This window comes from Herpailurus yagouaroundi, unplaced genomic scaffold (assembly GCF_014898765.1).
Source record: "Herpailurus yagouaroundi ecotype Mexico unplaced genomic scaffold, PumYag 208, whole genome shotgun sequence".
Classification (NCBI taxonomy): Eukaryota; Metazoa; Chordata; class Mammalia; order Carnivora; family Felidae; genus Herpailurus; species Herpailurus yagouaroundi.
In genome coordinates this window covers 8,818,772-8,839,356 of record NW_024412439.1, presented here as the reverse complement: position 1 = coordinate 8,839,356, position 20,585 = coordinate 8,818,772, and the positions used below count along the sequence as shown (strand labels likewise).

General features: G+C 47.7%; 1 protein-coding gene and 1 long non-coding RNA gene across 2 annotated transcripts in view; both read right to left on the bottom strand.

The window, feature by feature from the left end:
- STX8 (syntaxin 8) overlaps positions 1-20,585 on the bottom strand; it is a 259,347-nt gene that overhangs the window by 171,161 nt on the left and 67,601 nt on the right. The gene's annotated exons all lie outside the window — the stretch shown is intronic.
- On the bottom strand, positions 7,681-19,754 carry LOC121015917 (uncharacterized). Its single transcript, XR_005784039.1, has 3 exons — positions 18,663-19,754; positions 16,112-16,114; positions 7,681-7,692 (listed from the first exon to the last, which is right to left on the bottom strand). It is a non-coding gene; the product is annotated as an uncharacterized LOC121015917 (long non-coding RNA).

The following is a 20,585-nucleotide window of genomic DNA, read 5'->3' as shown; positions in this document are numbered from 1 at the left end:
CGACGCGGGGCTCGAACCCACGGACCGCGAGATCGTGACCTGGCTGAAGTCGGACGCTTAACCGACTGCGCCACCCAGGCGCCCCTCTTTTTCTTTTTTTAAAGTAAAAGGGGTGTGATGTGAAGATACAGTGTGCAGGTCACTGGTGCTATAAAATAGAGCAAATAATCATTTCTATCGGGCCTGGGGTTTTTATTCTCATTTCCCAGAATCCTGAAAAGAACCCTTTCTACCTGCTGACAGGTTCCAGTTGTTTTTGAACACGCTTTCACAGGATAACAGTTTTGAAACACAGAAAGCCTTAAAACATACAACTCCCATAATAATACACATTTAAGTATAAAAGGTAAAGGTGAAAACACAACTTTCCATGTTTTTATCCTGGCTACTAAGAAAGCTGTGGTTAGAAATCAGGTGGGATATTCTGGTTCCACTTCAAGGGTTTACAAACATCTTTTGAAACGGTTAGATATGGGTCAAGCTTGCGCTCCATGAACGCACGTCCCATGGGACCTGTTGATTTCTGACTCTAGAGACCCAACACATTTCAAACGCTTAAACCAGATCCGATGTGTGGTGGACCCGAAGCAGATGCACCACCTGGTTCCCCCGTCAAGGAAGGACTTTTTGCCCCAGCTCCTTGGGGTGCTGTGAGCAGCTGGCCTTCAGCCATCAGCCTCCTGAGGGATTGTCGCCAGGGCACAGAGCCGTCTCGCACAAGGATGTGTTCTTCCCAGGGTGTTCTACGTCCGTGGGGGTGCTCGAGATGGGGGTACAAAGGCTCGGCCCTGTGAATCCAACATGGCTACTGACAGGTGATTTGGGCTCCAGAGCCTCCCAATGGCATTGGGTGAGGTTGTCTTCAAGCTCAGCTTCTCTCTCTGCCCATCCTGCTTACGTGGCCTCCCTCTCGCAGGAAGCTGGTCCCATAGGTACTCCCTAGTCAACACCTACACACCAAACTCCCTCCTGAGAACCTGGCTTGAGCCCACCCCGAGCCAGTGTTCTCCACCCATCCTGCATCTAGGGCAACGTGCTGCATGTGGACACTGACGGAGAGGACGTGGGCAGAGTGATGGTGGCCAGGCTCCGACTGGGCTGGCTCCTGCTTCTGGCACTGCTCCTACCCATGCAGATTTATTCAAACCAAACAACTGTTTAACACTTTCCAGTACCTCCTTCCAGAATACCTCATCTGCCCTAAGTCCAGCTAACGCCACCACCATGGCAACTGGCGGTGCTCTGCGAGTCAAAAGCCAGTCTCTTCGCGATCTCATTCTCCCTTCTACATCTCTACTGTTAAGAGACTCAGGCCAAGAAGCATCTGTCCTGCCCCGTCTTCTAGGCCCAATCCAAATGCCCCGTCTTCTAGACCCAATCCAAACACCCTCTAGACATCCAACGTGACAAGGGAAAAACAGGTCTTCGCTGAATCTGCTAATTCAACGTGATATTTTCTTGACACAGAAAATGTTGAGGATCCCAGATTTGATTGGCTTGAAGAACGTGTGAAACATTTGACCAGATGACGTCTGTTAACTTTACCGGCATTTCATATACAAGAGAACGAGGCAACATCCAAGATCAATTAAGAGATGATTCCTTTAAACGTAGCTTAAGACGTGTGGACACGTAAAATTCTACCTTGAACGTGAGAAAGGATTTTAGATCCTACCTACATCTGAAGGATGGGATATGAACTGGTTCAGCTTTCATTTGGTTCATTAAATCTTTAAGGCCATAAAACAGGTAATACAAAAAGCTTCCATGATTCTATATACATGTACATTAGAAGGAATTTCCAATGGAAATCCTCAATGCACTGTTTAATGACATAGGTACTCTGGATAAATTTTTCCACTGTTCAGCTATCACTGTTTCTTGGGAACTGAACACTTTCCTCTTAGGCTTTGGATTTGACCTTGCATTTGATTTTTTTGTATAGTAACTGACATGTGTCAGGGCAATGATGGATTGGGATCTACCCTCAGCTGACGCCTAATGGGTAAATCTTGCTTATGTATACTTTATCACCTATTCCAAATCAAAACGAGTGCCAGATTATTTAGCTAAACTGATGACAGAGAGTAGAAGTACGCTGACCTCAACTAATTTCAAAATGCTTTTTGTTTCTACGTATGTTGAACGCTTTTTACAATTTTTAAATATTTATTTATTTTGAGGGAGAGAGAAAAAGCATGCACATATGTGGGAGGGGAAGGGCAGAGAGAGAGAGGGGGAGAGAGAATCCCAAGCAGGCTCTCCAATGTCAACACAGAGCCTGATGGGGGATTCGATCTCACGAACCGTGAGATCGTGACCTGAGCCGAAATGGAGAGTCAGACGCTTAACTGACTGAGCCACCTAGGTGCCCCATTTTTTACAATTTAAAAAATGATCCGTTTTGAAGGTAAAATTGACAAATCTTCCAATTAAAAAGGCAAAATATGTGCGGAAGCCAAAATCATAAATCAAGTAGTTGAAATGTGAACACTGAAAGCTTACTAATGTTGAAGGCAGAAAAACTCTTATACTCTTTCTGTAAACACTTTTTTTTTTTTTAACTCTGAATCAGAATAGCCATATTTGGAACACTTTCTGTTCTCAGTCAATATATTTAGATAGTTAGGACCTGGTCCTGAGCCTAATCTGGGCTTGACTCTGGAAAGCAAATCTTTCACAGCTGCCTCGATGCATGGAAAGGTTTTTGAAAACAGACAGGACTTTTGTTTGCATGGTCATGCGCCAGTGCTCAGGTATTCCGATATCTAACATGGCCACGGCAGTCTTGATAACCAAAGTCTTTTTTTTGCCATCCTTAGAAAAAATACGGCATCGGAACAACAGATCACAAGCTACTGTGTGTGTGAACGAACATTCCTTTTTGTGTCATGCCTGAACGCAGCCCATCCATTTTGGATTGTCTATTGTGTTTGCGTATTTATGCTTTGATTCATAGAAATGTCTCATGTTATGGGATTGATTTCCCTGGCACATGGGCTGTAAATGAAAAGAAACGGTAGAAAGAGCAAAACAATGAATAAAAATAGAAATAAATTAAACTCCCTCCTGAGTCTTCTCCCAAGAGAATCCAACATGTGGCTCAATGCCTTTATGGATAAGAAAAGGACATGTGAGGGCGCATGGGTGGCTCAGCTGGTTAAGCATCTGGCTCTTAATCTCAGCTCAGGTCATGATCTCATGGTTCATGAGTTTGAGCCCCATCAGGCTCCATGCTAACAGTGCAGAGCCTGCTTGGAATTCTCTCTCTCTCTCTTTCTCTCTCTCTGTCCCTCCTCCTCCTCCCTCTCTCTCTTTCTAAGTAAATAAATAAACTTAAAAAAAAAAAAGAGAAGACACTTGATTTTCAAGGTAAGAGTCACAAGTTAAGCAAGGATGCAAAAACAAAATTTCCCTTCCCCTCTTGGCAATCTTCCCTGTCTGTGCGACCCATGTGGTATTAGTTATTCCAACCAGATAAAGGAGCAAACAGGACTCTCAGTGAGGAAGCTGAGGAACCTGGCCAGCCCACAGTGCCCTTTGAGAAGGAGAATAGTATTGCCACCTGGTAGTTTCACGTACTGTGAACTCCTAGACTATGAAATATACTCCATTCCAAATGTAAGCGTAAGCCCACACCTACCCGTCTCTTTCCCGCCCGCCCCCCCCCCCAGACACACACATGCACTATCTTTTCCTCTTCCTTCGCAGGGGAAACTGAGGCCTGACTTACAGCAGTAGGAGTCAGGTTATACATACACAAGTACACAGAAAGATGAAAAAAAGATACAATCATCTCATTATTTTACGCCCCAAACCACTACTTAAAGCTTGATCTCTTCACGAGCCCACCCGAAACACATCTCCCATAAAACACAATGATTTACTTCTTCCTAGGCCCTCTGCCCATTTCTGGCAAAAGCATGTATAAGAGAAAGTATTATTTTTGAAAACAAAGCAAAACAAAAATGGCTACTCTCATACCCTTTGACTGAAAACAGTAAGTGAATACTCATCTCACCTCCACCCCCAGGGACTGGCCAGGCTTGGAAGGCGTGAAATGGCACAAATCCAACATGAGTTAGGAGTGAATCCTAAGGGTCCCTTCTATATACAGAGCCTCAAATTTTCTTACCCGAATGACTCCAAGGGACGCAGAGACACAATGGGATCTCCTGAAGTTCACTTATTCGGAAGTACAGACACTCAGGAGGTACATATACTCAATGTATTCAAGGGATGGTTGTAAACATACTCTAAACAATGAGCTGTTAGTTCTTTAGTACTAACCTGTGTTTATGGATTTCAAACCAACCAAACTGGCTGGCAGAATTATTTCATGTGTGGTACCAATCCGGTTCCTACACTACCACTTAAAATGGTTACAACGGTTTTAAGTAATACTGGAAATCAAATGAAAAGTCTCTAAAGATTTCTCTCTCTTGGCAGGACTGGCCAGATGGAAAGAGAGCATTGTGTCTCACCCCAAAATGAATGGTCAAGACCCGGCACCTTCCTGGCTCAAGCTCCTTTAAGGACTGTAAGTCGGCTAAAACTACCGCTCGGCCCTCCCATTCCTTTCTTACACTGTCTTTCCCTGCCTGAACACCTGCTTCTGATCAGACCACTTCCTTCCTACTGCTGTGGGTCTTGTTACCAAAGTTCTTCATCTTTTTCACCTCCCCATATCCTAAACAACCTCCACTTAGGAACGCACATTCTCTGAGGGCCCTAAAGAGCCGCCGAACTCAGCTCGAGACCCTCGGGGATGGAACTGGATGTGTAATATCCCAGAAAACACGGGGAAGGGCTCACGTTTGTCTTCAGTCTTGCGCTTTCTGTCTGTGCCCCTATTTTCAGAAGAGCACACCCTACTTCTCTCATTCTTCCACAAATCCTCCAATCACAGACAGACGCACTAGGACGAATAAATCATACTCGGGGGTGGCCTCTTTGCGAAAAAGAGTCGACACAGCAAGGCGTAAGCGCTTTTCTTAGAAAAGCCTACTTTACAAAGTTGGCTCTTGGCTCGCGTTTGGAAAGCTGGATTTTCAGAGGGTTCCCACCATTAACTGATAACGAGTGCTCATCTCTGTTCCTAAACTGTATAAATAATACGGTTTGTGCTGAACACCTGCTTTCCTTCCGGAAGTCTGAAACTGGGGAACGAGCCAAGTAGAGAGGGCCTTCGTGACCAATACCCTCCAAAAACGCGGGGCCCTGAGTCTCTAATGAGCTTCCCGGTTGGCAACGCTTGGAGATGCCGTCACAACTCACTGTTGGGCTGTTCACACAAATGCTGTGTGAGTTCACTGGAAGGGGCCGGTTAAAAGCTCACGCCTGTTTTCCCTGGACTTCGCCCCATGCACCTTTTTTCCCTGACTGTCCTTTGTGTTTTCTCACTGTGATAAATCGTAACTGTGAGTATAACCAGAGTCAATTCTTGTTATTCGTGGTAGTTCTATAAAGTCATCATGAACGCTGACTTAGCAGATACTGAACCATTGTTCCTAAAGGACACGTATGTGTGCATGCTGTGTGGACATTAGACAAGTACCCCCTCCCCGCGCTTTTTCGAAAGTTTGCATTATGCCCCTCCACCTTTACGAAAGACCTACAAGAGTACTCGTTTTCGCTAACCAAAAGAAATCCAAAGAAGATTTTTCCCTTTTACAAAAAAAAAAAAAAAAAAAAAAAAAGCAAAAATAGCATTGAGCGTTCGTTTTGCAGAGAGCCATTACAGACGCGGCCTGCACCGGATGTAGCGCAAGTGACCTCCCCAGGCTCCTTCCCCAGGAAACAATTACACTCAGCATCCCAGCATTACACTGCCACACTCAGGAACCGTGCTCTGTGAACATCTGTGTTTTATCTGGATTCGCTCTGTGCATCCGTTAGCAAGATGTGTCCTAAGGTATCAGAAAAGCCTAAAGATTGTTATTTTTTGGGTCTGGGAAGGCTCAAAATTGTTTTCAGGTAAATTAATGATAACTGCTTCTTTGCTCTATGCCATTTCGGCTTATGGAAGATATCACAGGAATGCTCTAATTTTGGATAGTGAAGGGTACGTGTGTGAGAGAGAGAGAGAGAGAGAGAGAGAGAGAGGGAGGGAGATCTCACACAGATTGTATCTTAAAGCCTAAAAACAACTCATCCTGGTAGATTCTATTTTCTTTAGTTTTCAAAAGAAAAACGAAGTTCACAAGTGTTCTGTGACTTGCCTGAGGCCACCCTCCCAACAGGGCTCAGAGTGGGGGTTCCAATCCCGTCCACCTGGCCCCAGAGCTGGGGTCTCCATGCTCTGGTTATCTCTGTGTAAGAGGGAAAATGAAAAGGCAGAGCATCGCCTGCTTTGACCTTGGCTGAGAAGGTAGCCATTGGATGCCTCAAAGTTCTCACCTCTTCACCCACGTCTGTGAGGACCTGTGAAAGCACCATGAGCACGGATTTGAGGGTTATAAACAAATTTTAGTGAGCAGGCACGTATATGCTGAGTCCTGTGAGTCCTTCCAGCACAACAGTGAAACCACAGTGGTCCTGGGGACCCCCAATGCAGCCTCCAAGGAGCACCCCAGGTTCCCCCTTCCTGCAAAAGCACCAAGGAGCAGTAACAGTGTTATCACTGGGCTCAAGTGGTTGGACGGGGAGCTTCTAGCTTGACCTCTTTCCATCTGCGATTGCTTTGGCCTTTCCTCTCTTTGATCTCTCACTTTGGCTTGCTTTCCTGTCATCCGTTCTCCAGTTCAGCTGCTACGGTTGGCCTCACAGTCTCCCTCTTGGAAGTGAAGAAGGAGCTGTGGTAAAGCCTGGGGAGAGGAAGCCTGATGAATCACCCAGGCCAGCTACCCTAGGGCCTGAGGATAAATGCCCTTTCCCTTGACAACTGTTTCCACAGCTCTTCCTTTGGAAAATTCTTGCCACTCTCTCTCATTAGACGGCCTCTCAGACTGGCTTCGTGGCCAGAGTAGAGGCCAAGGGGTGGACCTAGAAGGAAGGGATAAAGGAGGCCCTAGACCAGATGGGCAAATAAAAGCTTGGGACCCAAAACGGATCCAACCCAGTTCATCATCAGAGTTAAAGCTAGTTGATAAACACCATTCATGCATGTGTCTGGGTATCTTTTTTGCAGAGTCAGCAAATTCAAAGAATCTGGGTTTCCCTGCATGACCAAAGATTTCATCGACCATGCCTATGCAACGCAGCTTCGATAAGAACTCCCCAGCGATGAGGTTTGGGGAGCTTCTCGGCTGGTGAACACACTGATGTGCTAGGAGGGTGATGTGTCCGGAGAAGGTATGAAAGCTCTGTGGGCACCCCCACCCTAAGACCTTGCCCTGTGGGCCTCTTCCGTTTGGCCTTCCTGAGTTGTATCCTTTATAAAAAACTGGGACCGTAAGTATAGCCTTTTCCTGAGTTCTGTGAGTGCTTCTAGCAAACTATTGGATCCCAGAGGGGTGCCGTGGGAACCCTGTGTTTGCAGCCAGTGGGGCATAAAGACCTCAGGATACTCAGGACTTGAAGCTGGTGTCCAAGGTGAGGGCAGTCATGAGACTAAGCCCCTAAACCTTTGGACTCTGACATTATCTCCAGGTAAATAGTGTCATACCTGAATTAAATTATCGGACACCCAGTTGATGTCAATTATTATTGGAACAACACACTTGCTCTCACTAGGTCACTCACTCTTTCTCTCTCTCTCCCTCTGTCCTCCTGTTCCAGACCCCATTACTATAAACTAGCCCCTCCCTAGAGATGAGTAACAAATAATCCGATAAAGAACTGATCTTACTTTCACTGAGTATTTAATACCCTCAGTGCATGGAAAAGAATCACCTTCTCTTATTGTCTTTTCTTTTGGAATATTCATCTATAAACACATCAGGGATAACTTGGGGGTATCACTCAAATCACAGAAGCCCTAGAAAACAACTTTCACAGACCGTATTAAAAACTTGTTTAATTGAAGCTTCCAGAACACTAGTTGTTTCAGCAAGACAATTTCTACAGATAGTGTGACCTCGTACACGATATAAAAGAGAGACTCTGAGCTCAAGACAGTAGAGTAAACATACATGCTGCCCCCTTTCTTCCCAAGAGCACAATGAAAGGCCAGTAAAAATATTTTTTGAAAGAATAAATCCATGGTGGCACTGAAAACACAGAGCGCTATCAGTGAATAAGTCATTTTAAAGGCTTTCTCCTAAAAAGAAGATAGTTGGGACTGTATTGACGAATCAGCCAAAACTGAGGGTGGGGGGGTGGCGGGTGGCAGGCAACCTGAAATACATCATCAGAGCTACAGATAGGAGCTCTTTCTTCCTGCTAGAACCCTGGAGAGACTCCAAGCTCGGAGTGAGTCAATGGCTATTGGGAGCCAAAGAATGGCCTACAAAGAAGTGGCTGTCGGGCAGGAATCGGGGCATCTGAGGGGAGAATTGTCTACAGAAAAGCTGAGCCCGTTGGCTCTTAGGCTTGTCCTGTGTAAACCACAGTCTGCAGTATTGGGTCCCAGCTGGAGCTCCCAGAACAGCTCTCTCTAGAGAGGAACGTTTGCCTGGGGAGTACCCATGGTGTTGGTGTCCCCCCTCTGCCCCCAAAGGTCAAAGTTCTCCTTACCTTAGTAATTTGGGGATAAAGGGTTACAGCAAAGGGTCCTGGTTCTCTTCTAGCTGACCACGTACCCTACAGGGAACCCTGCCTACTGGTATACCCCGCCCATTTAAACACAGTGCATAGCTAATCCCCCCACTCAACAAAAGCGGGGTGGTTTTTTTTGGTAAATAAACCCACCTAAGTACAAAGAAAGCCTATGTTAGCTACCCATACTCGTTGACCTGGCCCTTAATTCGTTAATATGCCGTCAATAAGGAATTCCGTGCGATGGGTGCTGGTTTGCTGGGGTTGCCGCGATGAAGTACCGAGACCGGGTGTCCCGAACAGCAGAAACTTAGTGCCTCACAGTTCTACAGGCTTTGGAAGTACAAGATCAAGGTGTTGACAGGGCTGATGTCTCCTGAGGCCTCTCTCCTTCGCTTGCAGGTGACCACCTTCTCCCTGAGTCTTCTTCACGTGGTGGTCCCTTCCTGGGTGTGTCTGCATCCTCATTTCGTCTTGTCACAGAACATCGATCACAGGGGATGGGGACCCATCCTAATAACTTCATTTCGGCTCAAACACCTCTCCAAAGACCCGAGTTCCAATTACAGTCACATTCTCAGGCTCCGCGAGTTAGGACGTCAACATAGGGGTTTTGAGGGGACGCAATTCAGCCCGTGACGGCGTGAAAGCCGAAGACGGAGATCAATAAACCAAAACTCACCCGGAGGAAACAGAAAGGATGCGGGGAGCAAAAGGAAAAAAATTTTCAGTTCTCACTGGTGTACCATTCGAAGGTGTCAAAGAGTTTGTCACCTTAAAAACACACTTTTGTGGAAAAAAGGCAACGGTGGGCATTAAAGCGTATTGAGTGTTTCAAAAGTCTATTTCTCAAAAATTAGAAAGGAAAAAAAAAAAAAAACTCAACCAGAAGAGCTGAGCAACAGAATGGCTACCACGATTTTAACAGAAATCAGTAAAATATGCTAGTAAATCCGAATAAAATACTGACTGTAGGAAAAAAGAAGTGGGGGAGGAGGAGTGGCTTCTGTTGAAAACAGCTTGAAAGATGAGGACTTTGAAGGAAAGTGTAAGCATTCTCAACTTGATTTATTCTGAGATATTTATTTGCTTTAGACTTTCTTAGAAAAAATGTAAACTTAGGTATGCATGTTAAAAATATAAGGGTGGCTGAGGCCCAAGGTGGGTGGCCTAACTGAGCATCTCATTCTTGGGTGGCAGGTGGGGGACATTGGCTTTCCCATAAAAGTGTCATTTCCCAGCTCCTGGCTTTACACGCAGGGCCTGCTTGCAGCCCCCCCTACAAGGCACAGGGCCCAGAGCCTCAATTCCCATCCGCACGCGCGGGGGTTTACACGCCGGTCCCCAAGGGACATATCTGGTTCAGCCACCTCTGAGGCCACGGAACATCCATTCCTCTCACCGCTGGGGTAAGCGCCCTCATTTCTGACACCCAGGGGACTCCCTTGCTTGCTTTCAAGGTCAGCTAAGAAGTAGAAACCAATTTTAAAAAATGTTTCATCTAACGTTTCCGTGTGTTTGGAAGAGGAAGTGAGAGGGCTCCCCCATCAGCTCAGCCTGCCATTTTGACCCGGAAGTCTGTACTGTGAATAATAAAGCAGTTAACAACGGAAAACGCTCTTACAGCATTTACTACGTGTGAGGCACTATTCTAAGAGCTTCACAAACAATGCTATAAAACAGGCACTGAAATCCCCATATTAGAGATGAGAAGGTCAGGAGAGGAGTAAGTAACTTGCTCAGGGTCACAGAGCTAGTAAGTATCCGAGGCAGTTTGGCTCTTCACTGCTAAATACTATCCCCATGATACTCATTTGTGCCATTCAGCCAGTACCTTTTGCAACCCCCCACCCCCGCATCACTCAACCAGACATATTGGTAGGATTACACTTCCCGGCACATGATTAGCTCTGACCAATGAGTTGCGAAAGAAGTTGACCAGTCAAGGGGCGCCTGGGGCGGCTCAGTCGGTGAAGCATCCGACTTCGGCTCAGGTCATGATCTCACGGTCTGTGAGTTCGAGCCCCGCGTCGGGCTCTGGGCTGACAGCTCGGAGCCCGGAGCCTGCTTCGGATTCTGTGTCTCCCTCTCTCTCTCTGCCCCTCCCCTGCTCATGCCCTCCCTCTCTCCCTCTCTCTCTCTCTCTCTCTCTCTCTCTCTCTCTCTCTCTCTCAAAAATAAGTAAACATTAAAAATAGTAATAATAAAAAAATTTGACCAGTAACTTCTGGGCCAGAGCATTTAATTGTAGGAACAAGTCCCTCAAGATCTCGATCTCCAACACACTGTCCCGAAATGTCTGAAATGGTGATGACTCCATCAGCCGGGGATCTCAATGAACTATGCCCACCAATGATCTACAATGGACGGGCACTAAAAGATAAAAAATATAATAAGCATTCTCTAGTTGAGGCTGCTTATGTTTGAGGATTATTGTTCATAAAAATTAAGTTTATTATGTTAACATGTAATAGTTTGTTTTCGTTTTTAAAAGAATTAATCAATGCTTTTTTAAATGTCTCCTTTTAATTTCAAATGCAGTTAGTACTGACAGAGTTAATCCACATAAACAAAAGCTCTGAGGAACTGTCAATAATTTTTAAGAATACAGGGGCACCTGGGTGGCTCAGTCGGTTGAGCGTCCGACTTTGGCTCAGGTCATGGTCTCATAGTTCATGAGCTCAAGCCCCGCGTCGGGCTCTGTGCTGACAGCTCAGAGCCTGGAGCCTGCTTCAGATTCTATCTATCTATCTCTTTCTCTCTCTCTCTCTCTCTCCCCCTCCCTTGCTCATGCTCTGCCTCTCTCTGTCTCTCAAAAATAAATGGTAAAAAAAAAAAAAAAATACAAAGGGGTCCTAGACCACAAAGTTGGACAATCGCTATACTAGGTAATGTCACCATAACCAAATGAAAGAAAGCCTAGGTAGTGATATTAATACCGATTAATAGGTCTAAAGGGCAAATGCATCAGAGATAAAGGCAGATATTTCTATAATGGTAAAAAGACACAACCACCAAAATAAAATAAAATAGCCCATAGTACATATATATGCCTAAAAGCCTCTCCTTGAAATATATAAAATAAAAAACCGGCCAGGGGTGCCTGGGTGGCTCAGTCAGTTAAGTGTCTGACTTTTTGATTTCTGCTCAGGTCATGCTCTCACCCTCCCAGAGGAGATCGTGATGAGTGGAGAAGGACCAGTATGAGACAGGACGTGATTCTCTGACCCCTCTGCAACTCAACGAGAAAATCAACAATTAAAAAAAAGATGGTTTAACAACACCTGGAAATTTAGAAACAAGGAGTTAAAAAGGAAAACTGACGGCAATTATAAAATCTAATGGGCTCAATGGAATTAAAAATACTGAACGGCAGTATCTGTGGCTGTAGGACTGCTATTTGCAGGAAGATGTACAAGCTTTTAGTAGATTTCCAAAGAAGAAATAGTATAAATTAGTCTGGAGCCACAGCCCTGCTCAAAACTGCTGTGAACATAATCGTTTCCTGACTAGGACTGTTGATTGTGGCTAAAAGAAACCAGAGTCCCTCCCAGGAAAATATAAATTCTCTGTAATTTTCAGGGCTTACTAGGTGTTCACGCTGTGAACAGTCCTGGCTCCAGATCCTTGCACAACTTCATCCGGGTCCACGCACCTACGTTACTCACTCTTTCCCGGCCACAAAAGCCTTCTTGGACTTCCAGGGTTCTCTCCAGCCTCTGGGACCTCACATGGGATGTCCGGCCGCTCCCGGGATGCGGCAGCTGCCCGCAGCCAAGTCCGGCCCATCCCTGAGACCTCAGCCGCCACCTGGCCGTGGGGCTCTGTGTCATCCCGGCTACAGCGGCTGGCCTCTTCTCTGACAGCACTCACCATGATCAGAGAAGGTACCCTGATGTGGGCGAGTACTTGTTCAGTGTCTGTCTCCCCCACCCAGACAGTAAGCGTAGTAAAAAAAATAAAATAAAATAAAATAAAAAAGAGGGGCGACCTGGTTTCTCAGTGCTGTTTTTCATGATACAAAGGCCCATGGTTGGAAAAACGAGCAAATGCCCCCACGGCACTATGCTGATTTCCTGTCCCCCAAAGCGGCCGAGTACTCTCGGTTTAGACGCGCGAACTACTATGAACACTGCAAAGGGCACAGACGCAGATTTATAGGCCTGGCTCCCTTATTCTGAGCAAATTAAACAAATGACAAATGACAAATTAAACAAATTAAACAAATGACAGGAGTAAGTGGGAAGTCGGGCGATTCCCCATAACGGAGAGCACAAACCCGATGGATGGTCAGGGCACTGCCCAGTGGAGGTCGAAGGTCACCCCTACACGACCCCTGCCTGCCTTCCCCTCCGCCTGCTCTCCCTTCGCCTCTTCACCGGGCTCTCTGGACTCTGGGGACACTGGCCTTCTCGCACGTTCGTTCCTCAACGTGCTGTGCTCCTCTGCACATAAGGAGCTTTGCATATGCTGTTCCCTCTGTTTGACATGTTCTTCCCTTTAAATCTCAGTACAGTGGTCATTTCCTCAGGGAAGGCTTTCCTGGGCCTCCAACTGCATCAGGCTATTCTGTTGCCTTCGTGGTACCCTGTATGCTGCTTACCAGGGTCTCTACCTGGGGACCTGTGCGGTGATCTGTCTAATTTCAGCCTCCCGCACCAGAGCAGAAGCTCCGTGAGGGCAGAAGCCGTGTGTTCAGCCGTAGCTGGAGGCCCACATGCCAGCACAGATAGGAAGATGGCAGGCGGCTGGGGGTTGGGGGAGGGATGACCTCAGACTCCTTCCCACCCTCAGAATTTCTGAGATGGAACTAACTCACAAGTTTCTTTTCTTTTCTTCTTTCAACATTTATTCATTTTTTTTTTTTGAGAGACAGAGCATGAACGGGGGAGGGGCAGAGAGAGAGGGAGACACAGAATCCAAAGTGGGCTCCAGGCTCCGAGCTGTCAGCACAGAGCCCAACGCGGGGCTCGAACCCACGAACCGTGAGATCATGACCAGAGCTGAAGTTGGATGCTCAGCCAACTGAGTCACCCAGGTGCCCTACAAGGTTTTTTTTTGTTTTTTTTTTGTTTTTTTTATGAATGAAGTGCGGGCGTCAGAGCCCTGCTAATTAGCTGTGCTAATCCTAGCAGCTGGGCAAGCGCGCTGAATGAAATCCCAGTAAAGGAAACTTGAATCCAGGTCGGCACAGCCATTTACAGAAAACTGTTCCTGCACCTGAAGTTTACGTGTCTGCATTCCAAAGCCGGGGGCGCGGGGAGTGGGGAGGGGTGTGAGATTCCGTGTCGGTTCACAAAAGCCCGCTTGACGGGTGAAGGGCCTGATGCCACAGGGAAATGCTCACAGAGTCTGGGCCCAGCTCTCCTGGGTCACAGCTCTGGGTGGTGGATCTGGCGTCCCACTGCTCACATGCCACCTGCCAAGCAGTGACAGGAACTCCCTGCACCTTGGGCCATTTTATATTTCCCTGGAAGGGGCGCCTGGGTGGCTCAGTCGGTGAAGCGTCCGACTTCGGCTCAGGTCATGATCTTGCAGTTGGTGAGTTCAAGTCCCGCGTCGGGCTCTGTGCTGACGGCTCGGAGCCTGGAGCCTGCTTCGGATTCTGTGTCTCCCTCTCTCTCTGTCCCTCCTCTGCTCGCGTGCGCTCTCTCTCTCAAAAACAAATAAGTGTTCAAAACAACAACGACAACATTTTATATTACCCTGAAAAAAAAAAAAGGTGGTTTCTGCCTGTCTTGCTTCCCTCCAAGCGGGGGCCGGGGAGCACCAGACAACATGGCTCCTACCGCAGTCACGGCCTTCCAGGGTTACAGGCTCGCGCAGGGCTGGGAAGCATCCTTCCAGCTGGTCTCCCAACCCCACTGCTCGTCAGGAGGGCCGCATGGGCAGGGGGCACTTACTAAATCACAGAGTGCTGTACTAGGTCGAGGCGGAAAACCAGGTAAGTACTCTGTAGCCCTGGAACACAAAGAGTCTTCTTACGGCGGTGTTTCCCAAACGTCAGCTTTTCAAGTACCACCTTTAGAATTCTTTGCCGTGTTCGTATTTCATCCACACCATACACGCTCAATGTTTTCCTTTGTATCAACTCGCTATTATGCTTTTATAATAATATATTATTACATAAATATTACACTTATTATGGTACATATTATGCTTATTTTTCTGCTTATACAGTTTAATTGAATAAGGAAACTTTATATTGCTGTGAAATCACAGGTTTCGAATGTTAGCCGTTTTTATTTCTGTCACACGTTGAACTATGCAACTATTAAGATGTAAAGTGTTTCTCCACATATTTTCTAAAACCATCTTGCCTAATAACACACTTTGGGAAATCCTCATCCTGAATACCCCACCAAAAATTCTGTCACCGAACTGTCCACGCATTTCATTAATACAAAACTAAATTCTATTATCAAAGTGCTAAATAAACGGTGTGGGAAGCTTCCGGTAGAGATCGCCTGGGGCACTGGCAATGCAAACTTCCTTCTGTGAAGGCTGCTTTGAAGAATTTCTTCAAGAAGAGGAGCTACAAACACCTGGAAGGCTCAAAATATCAAAACGCATTTTTTAGCATAAGGGTGGTTAACCAGAATTTACTGACAACTGATTAAATAAAAACCACCGTTAATTCTTAGATTAGCTGCCTGTTGCTGCGCTAACAAATTATCACAAACTCAGGGGCTTAAAACGACATACATTCGAATTTCACGTCCATGTGAATTCCCAGTAAGTATGAAACTAAATTTGATTTTCTCCTGCAAAACTGTCTCATGCCAATTCGATTTCCAGTCCAGGTGGAAGGATCTTGAAGGACAGATGAAAATTCTTCCTCCCCAACAGTACACACCACGTTTTCCAGGAGTCAATAGACATCTATGCATGTTCTTGAATAAAGCGTGATCTAAGACCCAGAAAAGAAACCACTCCCACCACCAACTCATTCCTTTACAGGAGATCAGAAGTCCCAAGTCAGTTTCACTGGACCGAAGTTATTGTCCCTCCAGGGGCTGCAGGGAAGAATTCATTTCCTGGCCTTTTCCAGCTTGTAGAGCTACGTTTCCTGTATCCCTTGGCTTACACCCTCTTCCTCCGTCTTCAAAGCCAGCAGAATAACATCTTTTCAGTCACTACCTTACCGTCTTCTTTCTCATATCTCTCTCTGCCTCCCTTTTATAAAAGACACTTGTGATATTTAGGACCCAACCACATAATCCAGGATGATCTTCCTGCCTCAATACCCTTAATTCCTTAACAAATCGGCAAAGTCCCCCCTGCCATTCCAGGGATCAGGATGTGCATATTTTGGGGGGGGGGGGTCACTCTCCAGCCTACCACATTACCTTCCTAGACTTTCAACGTGAAAATTCAGGTGAGGGGTTCTAAAGACCTTTGCGATGGCAATTCCCGCCTTTGTGTGTCCTTCGATGACATTAGTCATACTATTAGTCTAGCTCTTTGAAAGGACACACTGGTCTCATCAACCTCAGTACTGACACTATGAAGGCCGTTTCCCTCCTCTGTCACTTTGGTTTCTTTTAGAAAACAAGGAAGTGCTCAGAGATTAACAGAGAAGCACCAGAAGGATTGGGCCAAATTTGGGATATCTGAACATCAGAAAGAATGATGAGGACTGGCACATATTAGCAGAAACTGGTGTATCGGCCTGCTTCTGGTGCCCTTTCTGCCATCAGAACCGTGCCTCCACGGTTCGTCTTCTTGGTGCTGACTTTAAGGCTTGGCCAATGCCAAAATCAGGTCTCAAAAACACCTACATTGATCGAGTCAATCTCGTCCATTTGCTTGTGTTAGTGCTCTTTTCAAAAGGCCCTGTCCTCTTGAGCATGAACTTTAAGGAGCTGCTTGGTAAGCCAGTGCCATGACTCCCCTTCTGGAACAGCGTCCGGGTAGTCGGACATGAGCCCTTTGTGGCCAGCTATCCATACATCTCAGCTTGAACTAAAGGGCACTAAACTCTGTAGTTCCCTAAGTGATCTCATTGGCTCGGTTCCCCACCCTACTCACCTGCCACCCCTACCCTCACCTGCTCCCCACCCCCACATCCAGGGTGTGGTTAGGTTCTCCCCTCCTTCCCCCCCATACTGGGACTTTCACTTAACCCCTAATCCTTTTCCTCATTAGGCCTAGTCATCGGCCCACAAACAGGGAAGTTACTGGTGTTGGTCTGGGCCTTTTTAACTCTACGTGAGAAGATTAGAACCTGAATTCCTATACTGACGATAATTCAGCCCGTCGGCTTTGCGGGTTATGTTCTAAGTACAACGTATTTTGTTAAGAAGGTCTTGACAGTTGATTCCAAAATGGCCTGGCTGGCCTATTGTTTTTCTCATCTAATGAAAACCCAAAAGAATAATCCAGCAGGTCAGTAAATCAAATAGAGATATTTACAACAAAAGTGGTATCCTGCTCCGGGGTCCCCGACGCCTCGTTACGCACTCAGATCACAATAAAAATCCAGATCGGGCTGCCACCCTGTTCTCAATACCTACAGATATAATGGCCTTTCTGATTTGGACAAAGGAAAGAAAGGCTGATTGTAGTCTTGGCAGGGACAGAATTTTTTATCCTCAGAGAGTCTCTCCGTTCCTACGAAGGAAAATGGCTGACTCTGCCCTATTTCTGAGGAGTGAATGTGCACATTAGAAAACCACCAGCATAACAGCAATCTCTCTGGGAGGCCGCCACAGAGAAAACCCAGCTTATTTTGGAACTAAGTGGAAAAATGCCTCGTGTTTATCTATATACACACGTGTGTGTCCGGGTCCGGAATGGAGATGAGGAGTGGGAGGTATGGAGGAAGAAGGGAGGACGGTGCAAGTAAAGCGTGGGCTCAGAAGGAAGAGCCTCCGGCCGTGCCAAGGACGGTACCCGCGTGTCTGTGTGACTCCGAATGCACGTCTGTGCGCGTGCGCGATTTGCATCTACAGAGCGAGCACAGAGGAGACCGCACGAAAGGAGAGCGCTGAGTCAGTTCTCTCAGGACGTTTGCCGGGGGCGCTGGCTCTCACGCTTTGCAGGACACTGAGACCATCTGGGGAGCCTTAAAGACGCTGGCCCTGGCCCCACCCCTGGAGATTCTGGTCGAACTGGTATAGAGTACTGTGGTGAGCAGAACAACGGCCTGGACGGCGTCTACTATTCCAGTCCCCAGAACCTATGAACATATTACCACGCACGGCCAAGGGGCATTCAGGTGGCTAATCAACTGCCCTTAAAGGGGGGAAATCATCCCAGATTACCTGGGTGGGCCACACGGAATCACAAAGGTCCTTAAAGGCAGGAGAAGGAGACAGAAGTTAGAGGTCAGAGTGATGTGATGTTAGACGGACTCGATCCGCTATTGTCGGCTTTGAAGACGGAGGAGGGGCCCGCGAGCCAAGGAATGGAGGAAGCCTCTAGAAGCCAGAAAAGGCAAAGAAATGAATTCATCCCTGGAGCCTCCAGAAGGGAATGGCAGCTCTGCAGACGCCTCGCCTTTTCAGCCCAGGGAGGTGCGGGCCAGACCTCTGACCTCCAGAACTGTTAAGATGGCAGGTGTGCATTGTTTCTAAGCCACCAAGTTTATGGGAATTTGTTACGGCAACAAGAGAAAACGAACACTGGCGTGGCCTGGGCTTTGGGGGTTTGGGGGGCGGTTAACGGCTCCCCAGGTGATTCTAACAAGCAGCAAAGTTTAAGAACCACGGGACTGCAGGGAAGACAAGGACGAGCCGGCAAGATTGCTTATGCCACAGAGACGCCTGGTGATCGCGCCTGGGAGGTGAGCAAGTTCCCCCCCCCCCCCCCCCGCCTCCGCCAAGAAATCCACCACCAGTTCACAGCCACCTGCCCAGAGGTGACCACACGTGGCGGACGGAGCCACATCACAGCATGGGCGTGCTTCACCATTTTGGTGGCTAGAATCCTTCCTAGTCTGACCCACTGAACAAGCCCTGTTTCCTGTAGATAAAGAACAGTTATCCCTGCGAACAGATTTTCTCTAGAGCTTGTTTTCTTACCGACGCTCTTTCGGGGAAGGAACCGGCCGATGACTGAATTATATGCAAATATATAATCGAGCACATTCATGTTAGCGCCATTGGGATAAGGACTCAAATGTCTTCCGCTCTGCATTTGAACTATTTTTTTTTTCATTTTTTTTTTTAACGTTTGTGCGCTTATTTTTTCAGAGCGCAGGTGTGCATGCACGCGTGAGTGGGGGAGGGGCAGAGAGCGAGAGGGAGGGAGGGAATCCCAAGGAGGCTCCGCTCTGCTTTGTCAGCGCAGAGCCCGATGTGGGGCTCGAGTCCACGAACCGTGAGATCGTGACCCGAGCCGAGATCAAGAGTCAGACGTAACCGACTGAGCCACCAGGCGTTCCGCGTGTTTGAACTGTTTACAAACCACTACTGGGATTATAAATTTAGAGGATCTGTCCCTTTGCTTTAGCAACCTACTTATTTACGACAGATGATAGCCAAATGGACTTTATGATAAATGCAACAGCACTATGGGAAGAAATTAGCTCATTCTCAGTGGCCATGGAGAAAAGAGCTTGCTGCGTGGTTCTGACAGGCACAGCCCTGCCTTTGGGGCAAGGATTCGTCCGTTCCCAGGCTGCCGCGCTGGCAGGTGCGTGGGCAATTCCTTGAGCCCCACGCCATCACCAGCCTCCATGACACCATCACCAAAGCTAAGGTCTTAGAACCTTCCACCTTTCTCTCCCTACGTCGTCTTCCTCAGAGAGGAAGGGCAGGGTAGTAGAAAAGGCAGTCACAAGCATCGGGTGGCCCGTGCTGGAACTTCGGTGCTGTCACTTCCAAGTGATGTGACGTTAGGAGGCCCGTCAGCCACTCCGAGCTCCGTCTCTAGCAAACGGGGTTAACGCTGCCTTTGCGATGCTGCGTACGGATTCAATGCAATGACAGTGATGAACAAGCTGCACACACAGGAGGGGCTCTTGCTAAATGCCGGCTGCACGGACACCCCACTGTTGCTATGCTTTCACACCTCACCTCCATGCAGAAGCTTCTGACATCCCTCCTCTGTGGCCCTGTGCTGTCACTGAGCCCTGGGAGCACACCTCCGTGGGCCCACTTGACCTTTCCACTCGGATGGCTCACTGGCATCTCTACCTGGACACCTCCCAACTGCGCTCAGGGTCTCCGCTCACAAACCAGTGGCCCTCCCGCCCCCGACCGTCCACCACAGTACAGGTGTCACCGGTCAGTCACCTGCATCCGCCCTCCTCCCCACCCTCCCCAGCTCCACCGAGGCTCTCCGTCAGGCCCCGCCCCTCAGGCCACACGCCCGCCCCCAGCACAGGAGCCTGGCAGGTGGGCCCCCGACAAAGCTCGGTTTCTCCCCGGCCATCCTGCGGTGTGGGAACCAATCTGGCTCCACCAGATCTGTCACCTCGAGTCCAGAACAGAGATCTTCAAGGACTTCTCTGCCCTGCAGCCTGGTACTGCTGATGAGGGAGGGGCCAGCTCCACTGGGGATGTGGACCACGCGGGGTCCCCGCGGCCCGGTGAGCCTCACATCACGCCCAGCGCTCTGAGCCATTTATCACGTCACCACATAAAGGACACGCTCCTGGAACCCTTGCGTGGCTCGGAATACGACGAATTTTTTTTTGAATGTTTTTTGGTTTTTTTTTTTTTAGTTTTTGAGAGAGAGAGACAGAGCATGAGTGGGGGAGGGGCAGAGAGAGAGAGAGAGAGACAGACAGACAGACAGACTCTGAAGCAGGCTCCAGGCTCCAAGCTGTCAGCACAGAGCCCAACGCAGGGCTTAAACTCACAGACCACGAGATCATGACCTGAGCCGAAGTTGGACGCTGAACCGACTGAGCCACCCAGGCACCCCCAAGAATACGACGGATTTTTTAAAGCAGTGACAAGGGACTGGCAATTTCTTATCAAATTTCTTCGCGTGGTTTA